The following is a 12776-nucleotide window of genomic DNA, read 5'->3' on the forward strand; positions in this document are numbered from 1 at the left end:
AGGAAACAAGGTCATGTATGTTATAATTCTATTTACATAACATTTGTTTAATAACATGATGACAGGGAGGAAGAATCTGTTACTAGCTGTCTGGGGTTAAGGATGGGGTATGCACGTGGTTATAAGATGGGTGATATTTTCTGGTAATGGAACTACTTTATATCTTAACTGTATTTGTGGATATATGTGCTAAAATTTCTTAAGACTAATTATACATATGCACACAGGAGTGTGTAACTGGTAAAATGTGAATATTTTCTGTGGTTTATATCAATGTCAATTACTTGGTTTTAATATTGTGCTTTACCTATAAGATGTTAACGTTGGTGTAGACTGACTGAAGTGTGCATGGGATTTTCCTGTACATTTTTTTGCTCCTTCCTATGATTCTGTATTTCAAAATAAGGAGCTAAGAAATATTCATGATATATTTTAAAATCAGAGAAGTCATTTACAATTCTAGGAAGTATGAAATATATTTGGTATGGGCAATTTGATGATTGAATCATTTAAAAAATAATTCATTAACTCTATCAAATACTATAATTCCAAGAGAAGTTACAAATTATAGATCAACAGAAGTCTTATCAGTCAAATATTTTAGGAAATTTTTTTTTTTATAATACACACTCCAACATAAGAGTATAAAGATGAGATGCTATTTTTATTGTCTATTTGTTGGGAGCCTGCTGCCCTAAAGGGAGCTGGAGTTTGGACAATACCTGTTTCCTCTGCCTATGGAGGAGTTCCAGGATGTTAAAAGTTCTGCAAACAGAACTTCTTCCCAGAATTGACTCCTGTTTGAGTCAGTTTGTCTGAGGATGTAGTGGCTTGTGTGAATGTTCCTTACTAACCAGAAAAGCTTGTTTTCAGCAGTAACTTATTAACCTGTATAAGCGAAAACACAATTGTGTGCTATTTTCTTTTCCTTTGTTCATATCTTTAATAAAAGCTTGGGCTGGGAGAGCGAAAGGCAGAGCTGCTCTCCATGGCACTCTCCCCAGCTTCCCCCCACTGCAAATTCGTTCAGGCTCTGAGTCTTCGTTAAGGGCAGAGAACTTCATCGACTGTCCTATCCGCAGCATCTATTCACAACTTACAAAATTATTAAAAAAAGTTATTGAAATGACAATTGGTTTACAACAAACACTGTACAGAATTCAGAGATAAAGGATCACACTTTCTCAGATGTGTGTCCCAGACCACACCTACCACCAAAGCTCCACAGTCCTCTACTGTAGTCCATTGTGCCTCCTCCCTATTTTTTTTTTTTTTCATTTCCCCTTCCTCATCTTGCCTCAATTCCACAGTCAGATTTACAGGGTTAGAATTGGGTTGGCTTTGCCTGATCCTTTGTTTTGTTTCTCTGTATTCCAAATATAAGTGAAACCATATGGTAATTGTCTTTTTCCTTTTGACTATTTTGCTTAACATAATCCCTTCAATTCCATTCATGTTCTTGCAAATGGCAATTTCATTTTCTTTCTAGCTGAATAGTATTCAAATGTGTGTGTGTGTGTGTGTGTGTATCATGATTCAAATTCCACTCCTCTGTCCTTAAACACTTAGTTTGTTTCCATAATTTGGCTATTGCAAATAGTGCTGCCTCTTTTGCTGTTTTAGAACTTCTCCCCGGGAGTTCTGCACTCTCTTGCAGTAGACTTCATGGAAAGTCTGCCGCCACACTGGATAGAGGTGGGTACCACATCTGACTCCCCACACTGGCCACCAGAAACCAGGATGTCCTTTCTTTGCAGTCTGTGTGCACTGTGGTGTTTCACATAGTTTCTGACTAAACACTGGATGCAGGCCCAGAAGTCACACAGAGGGGTGGGATGGGTGACTTCCCTGAGGTCCATCCAGGCACCCCCTATAGATAGGGCTGTGAGCCATATGCCCAGAGGGCCTGCACCCTCCCGTTGTGCACGGAAGCAAGTGCCAGAGATCTTGCCGGTTCCAGACCTGCACTTCTGCTGACTCCCCAAGACTGGGACAAAGAGTCCACTGGGCAGACTGTGTTTCCTGTGGCTATTTTCAGTGTCTTTCTATGCTCTCTGGGCATTGGCTGGAGGTCACACAGAGGGGATCCTGGCAGCTACCCAGGTGTCCTGAAGCCCATGGTCTAAGAGTCCCTTGCGGTAAGGTTTAGAACCATATGCCTGGAGGTCCTGTGCTCTCCCACTGTGCAGAGAGCTAAGCTTCAGCAATTGCTATTTCCTCTCAGTGCCTCTGCTGATTACCCCCAAAATCGGGCCAGGCTAAGTTCTCTGTAGTCACTGACAGCTTCCTTCTGTGTACTCTGGGAGCAAGTCAGAGTTAGCATTGGGTGGAGGAGTTGGGGTGGTTCCCCAGGTCCCCACAGTGGGTAACACAGCCCTGGGAGTCCAGAGATTGTGCAGGGATTAGAAAAATTTCCCTCTCCTTTTCTGAACTAGCCCCCAGTTGCCATTTGTTGATCAGTTGAAAAGGCTAAGCTCTCGCTGCCAAGTAGGCATTCTTGGGCCATGCCTCAGGAGAGCCTGAGGGCCCTGCAGGGGAAGGGCCTTCACACCTGGTGAACTGGCACCTTTTCTCAGGCTTTCTGGCTCTGACCGTTTCTTTCTCTCCTCCTTACTGAGACTCTGTACTCATATCCCACCTTCCAGATGTGGCCGCCCCTCCATAGCCCTATGCTTGGTGCCACTCAAGGAAGTCATGACTCAAGGATCCTGTCTCTGCCATTTTTCCCTCCTCCACTAAAAAATCTTTTGATTTAGACAGGTTGGTTCCAAATATCTTTTAGGGAAGTATTGTCCTTTATTAGATTATGCCTTTGCAAGTTTTAAAATCTGTAATATTTTGTTTTTGTTTGATTTCTAATTACAATTTAGTTTTTAAAAAGTAATTTTTAAAAAATATATAGTTGTTATCAAAATCCAAATAGAAGGAACCACTGCCTTGTGGTTGTAAATGTAATACACTATTAACATATTTGATTAACATCTTCTCAGAAATACATCTGTTGTAATGAACAGAGTACAGCTGTGTTTAAATTTTATTTTTATGCACATGGAATTCTGTTGAAAGGAAGGATAATAATGTTGGCTCCTGTCATAAGGAAAGCGTGCTGAAATGGCACACATTTTCCTACTTTTCCTCATGTTTTTGGTTAGAATTTCTAAATAATTGGCTTTTTTTGAGCCAAATTGGAATTGGCTTGAATAAATCCCTGCTGGCAGTGTTTTCAGAAGGCCCTGAGCTTCAGTATGGTGAACGGAATTGATTTCAATTCCACAATTAAAATGTCACAGTTTAGAAACTGATTAAAAGGGAAACACAGGCATCTCCCAAAAAACTTCTGGAACCTAGTTTTCATGGTTATGTTTTTTTTCAAATTGAGATAGCTTTAATGTCTGAATGTGAAATTAGTTTTCTACTTATGAAGACTTTTCAAATTCAGACAAGATGAGTGTGCCATACTTTCATTTTGAATTCAAGTTATATTCCGAAGGAATTTTATTGTCCCAGGTTTGCAGATGGTAATAGATCTGATCATAGTACTCACGCCTCCTACCTTAAAGCATCAGTAAACACCTTTATAATAACTTCTAGCTTAAAGATTTCCCCATAACCCACTCACCAGAGGCTGTGAAATAGCATTTGGTTCTTCTCAAAGAATGTTGACTAGCAAAGACCACCAAGCTCACTGACAAACCCATGTATTCTTTTTGTCTCTCTTGTTCCCCATTATGATTCTTCTGTCTGTGCTAATAAAACTGTGTAGCATATCTTGTAACTCAACCAGTATGTTTAAAACCTGACTCGGTAACCTCCAATACAGAGACTAAGAACTGTTTGCATAATATATTAAAATTACTAAAGTTTTCTCTCATGTTAATATTCCTAGCCACATATATTTACATGTGGCTCAGTTCTGGAAAACAAGTTCAAACTTAAACCTTTAAAAAAGAAATCTCATAAATTTTAATTGTACTTCTACCAACATGTAATTAGCTTTCTTTTTTCTTATTTATTTATTTATTTTTTATATTTTATTTTATATAATTCTTATATCATTTTTCATTTTTGCACAATGTATGCATTTTCATCTTGGTTATAGTCTCCGTACAATTCCCACTACCCTTGTTTTGGCCATAATCCCTCCTTTCTTCCCCCCCCCGCCCCCATTAGTGTGTCTCTGGTTTATAGTTGCTTGTCGATTTTAATTTTTTCTTTATTATAATTAGTCTTTTTCCTGGTCCCTTATTTGGGTTTTCTAAATTCCTGCTATGAGTGAGACCATCCGATATTTTTCTTTTTCTTTATGGATTATTTCGCTGCACCCCTATGTTTATAGCAGTGCTATTTACAATAGCTAAGCTATGGAAACAACCCAAATGCCCAAAAATAGACGACTGGATCAAGAAGATGTGGTACATATACACCATGGAATATTACTCAGCATTCAAAAAAGAGAAACACATGCAATTTGCAGCAACATGGATGGAGCTGGAAGGGATCATGCTCAATAATTAGCTTTCTTAATCATTTATATTCTGGAGCTAAATGGGTAAATAAAGGTATATAGTTGTACAATAGCGCAAGAGGGGATTTGCTGAAGGGAGCTTTGTGTGTTTTCACACAGATAAGCCACACAGCAAGATGCCTTCATATATTGTCTCTCTGTGTTAGGACCAGGTACATTCAGTTGGTATATGCAGTCATTTAGAAGCTTTGACAATTTCGTGGGTTTTATTTAATGGTTCAGTTATTTTGTGGTCATGATAAATCTGTGCCATACATGGGGCCTCCCTGGTGGTGCAAGGGGTTAAGACACAGCACTGTGAAGCAATCTGCAGCCACTGCAGCACAAGTTTTGATCCCTGGCCAGGGAGGTGACCCACATGGCGCAGCAGACCTCTCCTGACTTGCCCGCTGCTCCCCTCAGAAGTGTATTTCGGTAGATTTGCCTGTTTTGTTCCCCACTCTGTCCCTGGTGAATCCTTTCACCCCTTCCCATACCTCTGGCCTACACCCCAGCTCTTGTATGCATAATTAAATAAATCTTTTAAAAAAAATGTATGCCATGGACTCAGCAACATGAGAACAGGTTATTTTTAGAAGGAGCAGGAGCTCTTCTACTGACAATTCTAGAGACTTCAACAGTTTTGGTCAGTGCTGGCTGAGGTACAGTGTTTGCTGAGTTCTGGTCCTAGAAGCTTGAGTGTGACTGCAGGGGTTGCATGGTAACTTATTTTGTAGTTACATGTCTATGTTAACATGTATTACAATAGGTCATCAAATAATGTCATTTTGTTCAACATCATTTTGTTATGATATTGATGAGAACAAAGACAATACCAACCAGTGTTGAATGAAATAATCTCGTTTGAGAACCTGCCTTTGTTATATGTCCTTGCATTAAAAGGTATAGTTTCTAAGAATCTATTGATGGTGTTAAGTTAGAACTTACTCTAAATGAAACTTTAACCCCATAATTTTACATATTATAGCTTAATAATTATCAATTGCTTAATAAAAAATAATAGCTAAAGTTGAGTAAAGTAAAAAATGTAAATTTATTGAAAGAAATTATTACATACATGAAATTATATAATCTTATGTTAATGTTAGGTGCTAATCACATATTTGGAGGGAATTTTTTCAAGTGAATTAATTTTGTACAATAGTATTTAAGGCATGAAGAATGGTGTTAGTACTAGAAAACTAGGACGGGGCAAAAGATCATAAGAAATTTACTAACACTTTTATTATAAACAGATATTTACTGATTATTATTATCCCATTTAAACTTCTTCAAACCTATCAAGTAGATACTGTTGTCCATAATTCTCAGGTGACATAATCCTGAGCGGTGGAGCAAGAATTCTAACATATAAGCCCTTAAACTTTTCTCTTCAAGGTAAGAGAAAGTAGAACATGAGGCCAAATATAGATCCCTAGGGAGCTGTTTTAATTTCTGGATCTACCACTGATTGAGTGGACTATTAATAAATTATTACCTACTATTTTTCATCTCTAGTGGGTACTAAAGACTAGCCATTTATAACTTGTTTTGCACGTGTCACAAGCTAATATGGGTAGAGCTTTCTAAGTGAAAGATGAAGACATTACTATATTATTATATTTCAAAATTTAATTTAGCTCGCTGGTTCATCAGATCAAAGTAATCTACCAAGAAAAATTAAACGAATGTTTATAGGCAATGTCATTTAACTTTATTCTGCTATTTAAAGTACAAAGGTTTTTTTTTGGTCAATCAATATTGTTCTTTGAAATTAATTATGACTAGGCCTCCCCGGTGGCGCAGCAGTTGAGCGCTGGCTTGTGAGGCTGCCCACAGCCTCTGCAGTGCCGGTTCCATCCTCGGCTGCTCCCCGGCCACCGGAAGAGGGTCCCACATGGCGCGCAGACCTCTCCTGCTGCCCGCTGCTCCCCTCAGCAGTGTACTTCGGTCCTTCTGCCTGCTCTGCTCCCTGCTCTGGCTCTGGTGAGTTCTCTCACCCTCCCGCGCTTCTGACTGTGCCCAGTGCTTGTATAGATAAATAAATAAATCTTTAAAAATAAAAAGAAATTAATTATGACACTTGTCTTGGGAAAGGCTCAACTTAATAACATCACACCACCTTATACACCAGATATACACAACTCACACATGTGCTACACACACACACCACTTTTTATTCCCCATATGCACAACTTGCACATGCAGCGCTCACACCCTACCTATGTCACACAATGTACATGTAGACCCATACATTCTCCCTCCTCACACTACCACTACACACACACACACGTGTGCATGCCCCCACAGATATATCTTAGAAAGCTGGAAATGAGGGAAATAAGATTGGTTATTGAGATTCAAAATATTTAATCCATGCTTAAAGATTCAAAGTTGAAATGCTCTAATAGAATTCCAGCCCTTTTCCCAAAATATACCAGAGCATAAGAAATCTGAGGACAGTTATTAAAAAATGCAGTCTGGGCCCTGTCCCAAATTCTGAACAAAATCTGCAGGGACTGATCTGAAATCTGTGTGTTTTATGTGCCTCTACTTTGAAATAGGATGGTTCCCTAGTAAGACCAATAACTTGAGTGAGGCAAAATGTGACCTGATGCTGGTGAAACTTAAGCTTCAGCACCTCCTTCCTTTCCACCCCCAGGCCCTCTCAAAATCCCTGGATTCTACTGGATGGTGTGGAGGCAGAGGAAGTAGTAGCCTTTGATCAAACCCAGGGGAAAAGGGCCCCTTCTAAGCCAGGCAGAGTCATTCATGGGGCTAAGTGTGTGGTCTCTGCGGCCGGCACTACCTCCACCAAGACGGCAGACCTGGAAACATCCTAGCATTAAGTTTGATTCCAAGGAAAGATCTGAACCACTGCTGGAAGTTTCCTCTGACCCAGGTTCACAGTGTCTTGTACACTTCCTCCCAAGAAGACCGCAGGGGCAGGAGATATAGGGATATAGGACAGGGACTGAAGTTCTTGTTGGAACAGCTGCAGCAGCAGGGAGCCTTGGGAACCAGGGTGATCAAAGGACTGGGGCTCTCCAAGGGACCCACCGCCTCTCTTTCGCCCTACTGCCTAAGTAAGAAACAAGGGAGGAAGATAAAGATGTAGCATCATAATAACAACTTGAGAAACTGAAACAAACTTTTGTAAACCTCTATAATAAAAAACAAATTTGATTTTGCTGTGCTGCTGAAAAAACCGGAAATATCTTTCTAGTCTCTCTTTAGAACATGATATTGGAAAAGTGCAGCCACATGAAAAAAGGAGTCAAATGTGGGAAAATATTAAATGGTGAATCAGGCATTTTGTTAAATTAATAATAAAAGTATATGATTTTTTGATTTTGAATATTAACTAGTTTTCTAAATCTGCAAACATTTGATTTTATCGCTCTAGATAAAAAATATCTTTTATGCCTAGTTTTATATTCTCCCCCTCCTAAGGGATCTCAAAATTAATTAAACTCCAGTACCAACCAAACTGGATCTATCTTTGGAGTTATAGAGAAGAAGAATCATACATTATTGCCAGATTCCATCAAAGAACTCTTTATCCAGGGGAGATGTGCCTTGCCCAACTTATGTAAGTTTCTAGGTTACTTCTCAGAAATAGCAATTGCGTAGAATATAGTCCCTTCTGTGAATAGAATCAATTCAATGAAATGACCAAGCCGTTTTCCACGTAAATCCAGCCACTGTCTGATGATTTGACTTTCCATGCAGTTTTCCTGAGATGGATGTACCTGTCAGATATAAGGGGGTGTCCATGTTCATCGGCTGACACTTGCTAAATATTAATAACCTGATTTATTTATCAATCTTTGTGATCTTTGTTAGTGCGAGTCTATGTTCTGAGAGTGAGCCACTGAGGTATAAAATCGGTTTACTCTTGCAAAGCCACTGAGGGGCAGATCCTGACACATGCGGTGCATGTACCAGGGTAAACCCATGGAGAACCTGTATGCAACTGGCAGAAAGTGCCATGACAGTCAAAACTGATTCTGGACACAGTTTCAGTTTTCTTTATGCGATGTACTTATTTTCCTCTAACTCCTTGCATTTTAGGGAAGTACAAGTTATTTTTCAAAGAAATTATTTCAAAATTCAGTTTGTCATCTCAAAGTGAAAGTTGCTTTTCTTTTTTCTAGAACTTTTGTTTAATTTTCTTTATTTTTTTGTATGATGCATAAAAATACCCTACCAAGATATATTATTTTAGCACATCTCACAGCCAAATATTTTCTCTCAAATTAAGAAAATGTTTACAGTAAATTAAAAGTAGTCTTGAAATATGCACTTTTCCAAAAATACCCTATAAATTCTTAGTATGGTTTTTAGAAAGTGGCCTGTATTTTTCTTACCTATTCTTAAAGTTCATTTGTTGACCTTAGTTGTTCTGCGACTTAGAAAATAAAGGACATCTAAATATCTTTTAATTGGAGTGATATACAGCATAAGGAGAGAATGAACTTATAGGTGCTTAGATGCTGACGTGCTATTCCCTTTCACAGGTAGTAAAAGAGAAAGATTGTCCAGTACCTTGAGTTTCTATGTCTTCTTTGCCAAGTTGTAGTATGCGTTCAACTTCCCTTCCACCAAGCATACCATCCATGTGCTTTGAGGAGCCTTTCTCACATTAAGAGCCAAACCATTCTCCAGAACTGGAACTTTGGGACATCAGATGAAAAAGAAAACTGTTAGGCAGCAAAGATTACGTTTTCCTTATTCTTTTCATTAGGTGACTCAGAGATAACTCAGAGATAAGATAAAGTTCACAGGTCCACAGACTTGACTGCATGGAACTTATGATGACACTGGAGATGATTAGGTCATTAGAAATTACTTTTTGAAGTAATTTATTGCATCATTTCTCTCTCTGAATTTCATTTATGTCAGCTTATGAGTGAGCTATTGATGGTAATTATTCTAGAGATACTAAAGTTCAAGCCATTTTTATCAAACTAAATATAATCACTACTTCATTTACAATAATATTCTGCAAACCCCGACTTTTGGAAAATTTCCCCCTCACAGTGGATGCTGTAGTGCTCTACCCAGATGCCTTCTTCATGATCCAAACTCTCATTGTACCAACTGCTGAAGGCTCACACCTGAGTACTTCTCAGGACACTGCTCTTGGCAGAAGGGAGCTGCTTCACCCAACTTCACCAGGGGTAAGACCTTTCCAACGACTGGTGGCTGCTGGCCAGTGGAATCTGTAGGTTCATCCTTCTTGTCTCAGCCAGAACAATTGTGTAAGGCCATTCTGTTTCCATAGCACCCTGTGGGATATGGTGAAGCTTCTGTTGTACTTGAAGTTCTTCTTTCACCTGATCCTGCTTCTTTCACTCCTTTAAAGAATATTCAGTCCCAGAGCATTCTCCAATAAGATTATTGCATAGAATTTCTTTCTTTTTTTTTTTAATTTATTTATACAAGTACTAGGCACAGTCAGAAGCACGGGAGGGTGAGAGAACCCACCAGAGCCAGAGGGGAGAGCAGAGCAGGCAGACTGACGAAGCACACTGCTGAGGGGAGCAGCGGGAGGCAGGAGAGGTCTGCACGTCATGTGGGACCTTCCTCCAGTGGCCGGGGAGCAGCCGGGGATCGAACTGGTGCTGGAGAGCCTGCGGGCAACCTCGCAACCCAGCGCTTAACCGCTGCGCCACTGGGGAGGCCCTGCATAGAATTTCTATTCCTTAGTCTTTTCCTTGGTGACCGTCACCTAAAAGGGTCACATATGTTCATAGTTCATATTATTTCACTTTGAAATGTGAGATGCTGATGAAATGAATAGACTTGAGCTTCTCATTTTTTCTTTTGAGCTTCTGATTTTGATGCCAACGAAAGTGTGGCCCAAGTCGTAAAACTGCTAGTCTGAAATCCATTTACATGGCCCTTTAGGATTAAAATATATACAGTCATACATCCCTTAACCTTACTTTAATCAATAACAAGTCACAAATATTATGGTGGACACAGTTGGCTATGCCATACAGCCTAGGTGTATAGTAGACTGTACCATCTAGATTTGTTTAATTATACTTTGTTGCTTGCACAAATGACAAAAATCACCCAACAAGGCATTTATCAGAAAATATCCTAGTTGGAAAGCAACTCATGACTGCAATTAAAGGCTGAAATGCATTCATGACTAACAGGATCGTCAATGACTATTACAATGCTAACAGTGACATTTTACCAAGCTTTTTGATGATCTGTTTAGTTTCTTTTATAGTCCATTTAGAAATTATACTTTAGGTCTGGAGATAAATTGGGGGAATTTGACTTGAGGAACATTTCTGTATTCCTGCTGTCAAATATAATAAGGATATCTCCAGTAAAAACAAAGCGATGACCTAGATGATGATGGCTTTTGGAATTGTTAAATGCCCAATATCTTAGTGAGAAGATGTATGATTTTTAAAAAAAATCTATGATTTCTCCTTACATTTGAATGAAGGAAGTTATGAGAAATAGCATTTCTCTTGTTTTACAGAGAAAACTCTGCTTCACAGGTTAGGAAAACTTGTGTAAACAAACCATTAAACTATCTCCATACTGATAGCGGAGATGACTCAGTTGTAGGCCAATTTCCTGTTACCTCTCTTACGTCAGAGTGATTTATGGCTTTTTCCCAAAAACTGTTGTTAACAAAAGTGAGAATAATGACATTTTTCCTTGGGCAAATTGTGGGTATTGTCAAAGCTTGCTATTGCTTATTTTAAATTATGAGACTTAGAACTGGTCCTTTGTATATATGAACTGCCTTGGTGGGTGATTTTTGTCATCATGCAAGCAACAAAGTATAATTAAACAAACCTAGATGGTACAGCCTACTATACACCTGGGCTGTATGGCATAGCCACCATAGAGACATATGGTAACTGATCTTTTTTACTTAAGAGTTTACCTAGAGGCCAGAAACAAAGGCTTATGAAACTCAGTTCTTACAGTAAAATCCCTCTCAAATGCTTAAGAGGAAGTGAAACTCCTATTTATTTACATTACAGCCAGTCAGACCTTTATTAGAATCAAATATTTCTTATATTGAAAAAATATTTCTAAGGAAACAGTAGTACATCTTTTTAATCTGGGTTTTGGTTTGTGAAAAAGTATCAGTGGCATATTGGTAGAATTTCTGTAGAATATTTAAAAAGAAAAGGAAAGATTCAAACAATGTAAAGAATATTTATCTTTTTCATGAAAGATACTATATACTGATGGACATGGGATTGTAATTTGACTGAAAGCTTACAAGGCACTGTGAAATTTAGTTTCCTAATTTTGTGTGACACGAGTCTATTTCCCGTTATTCAAAGAAATGTCATGAGGCTATAAAATATACAATCATTATTTTACCTAGAACACTAATTCGTCAAAGTAATTGAAATCATACAGTGCACTGAAGAAGCAAGAAGATGTGTTTAGCTTTTAGCTTTGATTTCTGTGTTGTGGAGACATGACCTCCCCCTACCCCCACCCTATGTCTTCTGTGTCTAGCACACACAGGATTACACATCCCCCAGGATGTGTGTTGCACTTTAAGACTCCACACAGAAACATTAATTCCAAAGGGCACCTGCACCCCTATGTTTATAGCAGCACTATTTACAATAGCTAAGCTTTGGAAACAACCCAAATGCCCAAAAATAGATGACTGGATCAAGAAGATGTGGTACATATGGAATATTACTCAGCAATCAAAAACGAGAAACTCATGCAATTTGCAGCAACATGGATGGAGCTGGAAGGGATCATGCTCAGTGAAATAAGCCAGAAAGAAAAAGAAAAATAGTAAAGCATTTTAACAAGGGACATTACAGAAATCTATCTGCACAGACGAGTTTGCCAAATTTCAGATGAATAAAATAGCATTGTCATTGTCCTACATATATTTTGTGGGGCACACAGAGTTTTAATACATGAGAGAAAGTATTTGCTTTGTAAAGAGGCACAACTATAAGTCAGTACAAATAAGAATCCAGAGACACTGCAGTCAAAGTTTTTCAGCATTTGAAAGTGGTCTTACACAAAAACAGGGTATGTGGAACTGTTGTGGTGATGGTGATGTTGATGGAGGTGGTAGAGGTCCAGTTGCTATCTCCAGCAATGAAACACATGAACTCTTGCATGTGTACAAATGGATCACAATTTATCAATAAATACCACATGATATGTGTTATAATTATATTGTAATGAACTTTATGGACAGTATTTTTAATTTTTTTTTTAATTTCCAAATATTTGCCAGCTTTCAGTT

The 12776-nt window shown here is 38.6% G+C and overlaps 1 long non-coding RNA gene across 1 annotated transcript; it reads right to left on the reverse strand.

Moving 5' to 3' along the window:
• Positions 1-8008: 8008 nt before the first annotated feature.
• Positions 8009-9777, reverse strand: LOC119247211 (uncharacterized). The gene is made up of 3 exons (XR_005125682.2): positions 9625-9777; positions 9053-9180; positions 8009-8256 (listed from the first exon to the last, which is right to left on the reverse strand). It is a non-coding gene; the product is annotated as an uncharacterized LOC119247211 (long non-coding RNA).
• Positions 9778-12776: the final 2999 nt, after the last annotated feature.

This window comes from Talpa occidentalis, unplaced genomic scaffold (genome assembly GCF_014898055.3).
Source record: "Talpa occidentalis isolate TD23 unplaced genomic scaffold, MPIMG_talOcc4v2.1, whole genome shotgun sequence".
Classification (NCBI taxonomy): domain Eukaryota; kingdom Metazoa; phylum Chordata; class Mammalia; order Eulipotyphla; family Talpidae; genus Talpa; species Talpa occidentalis.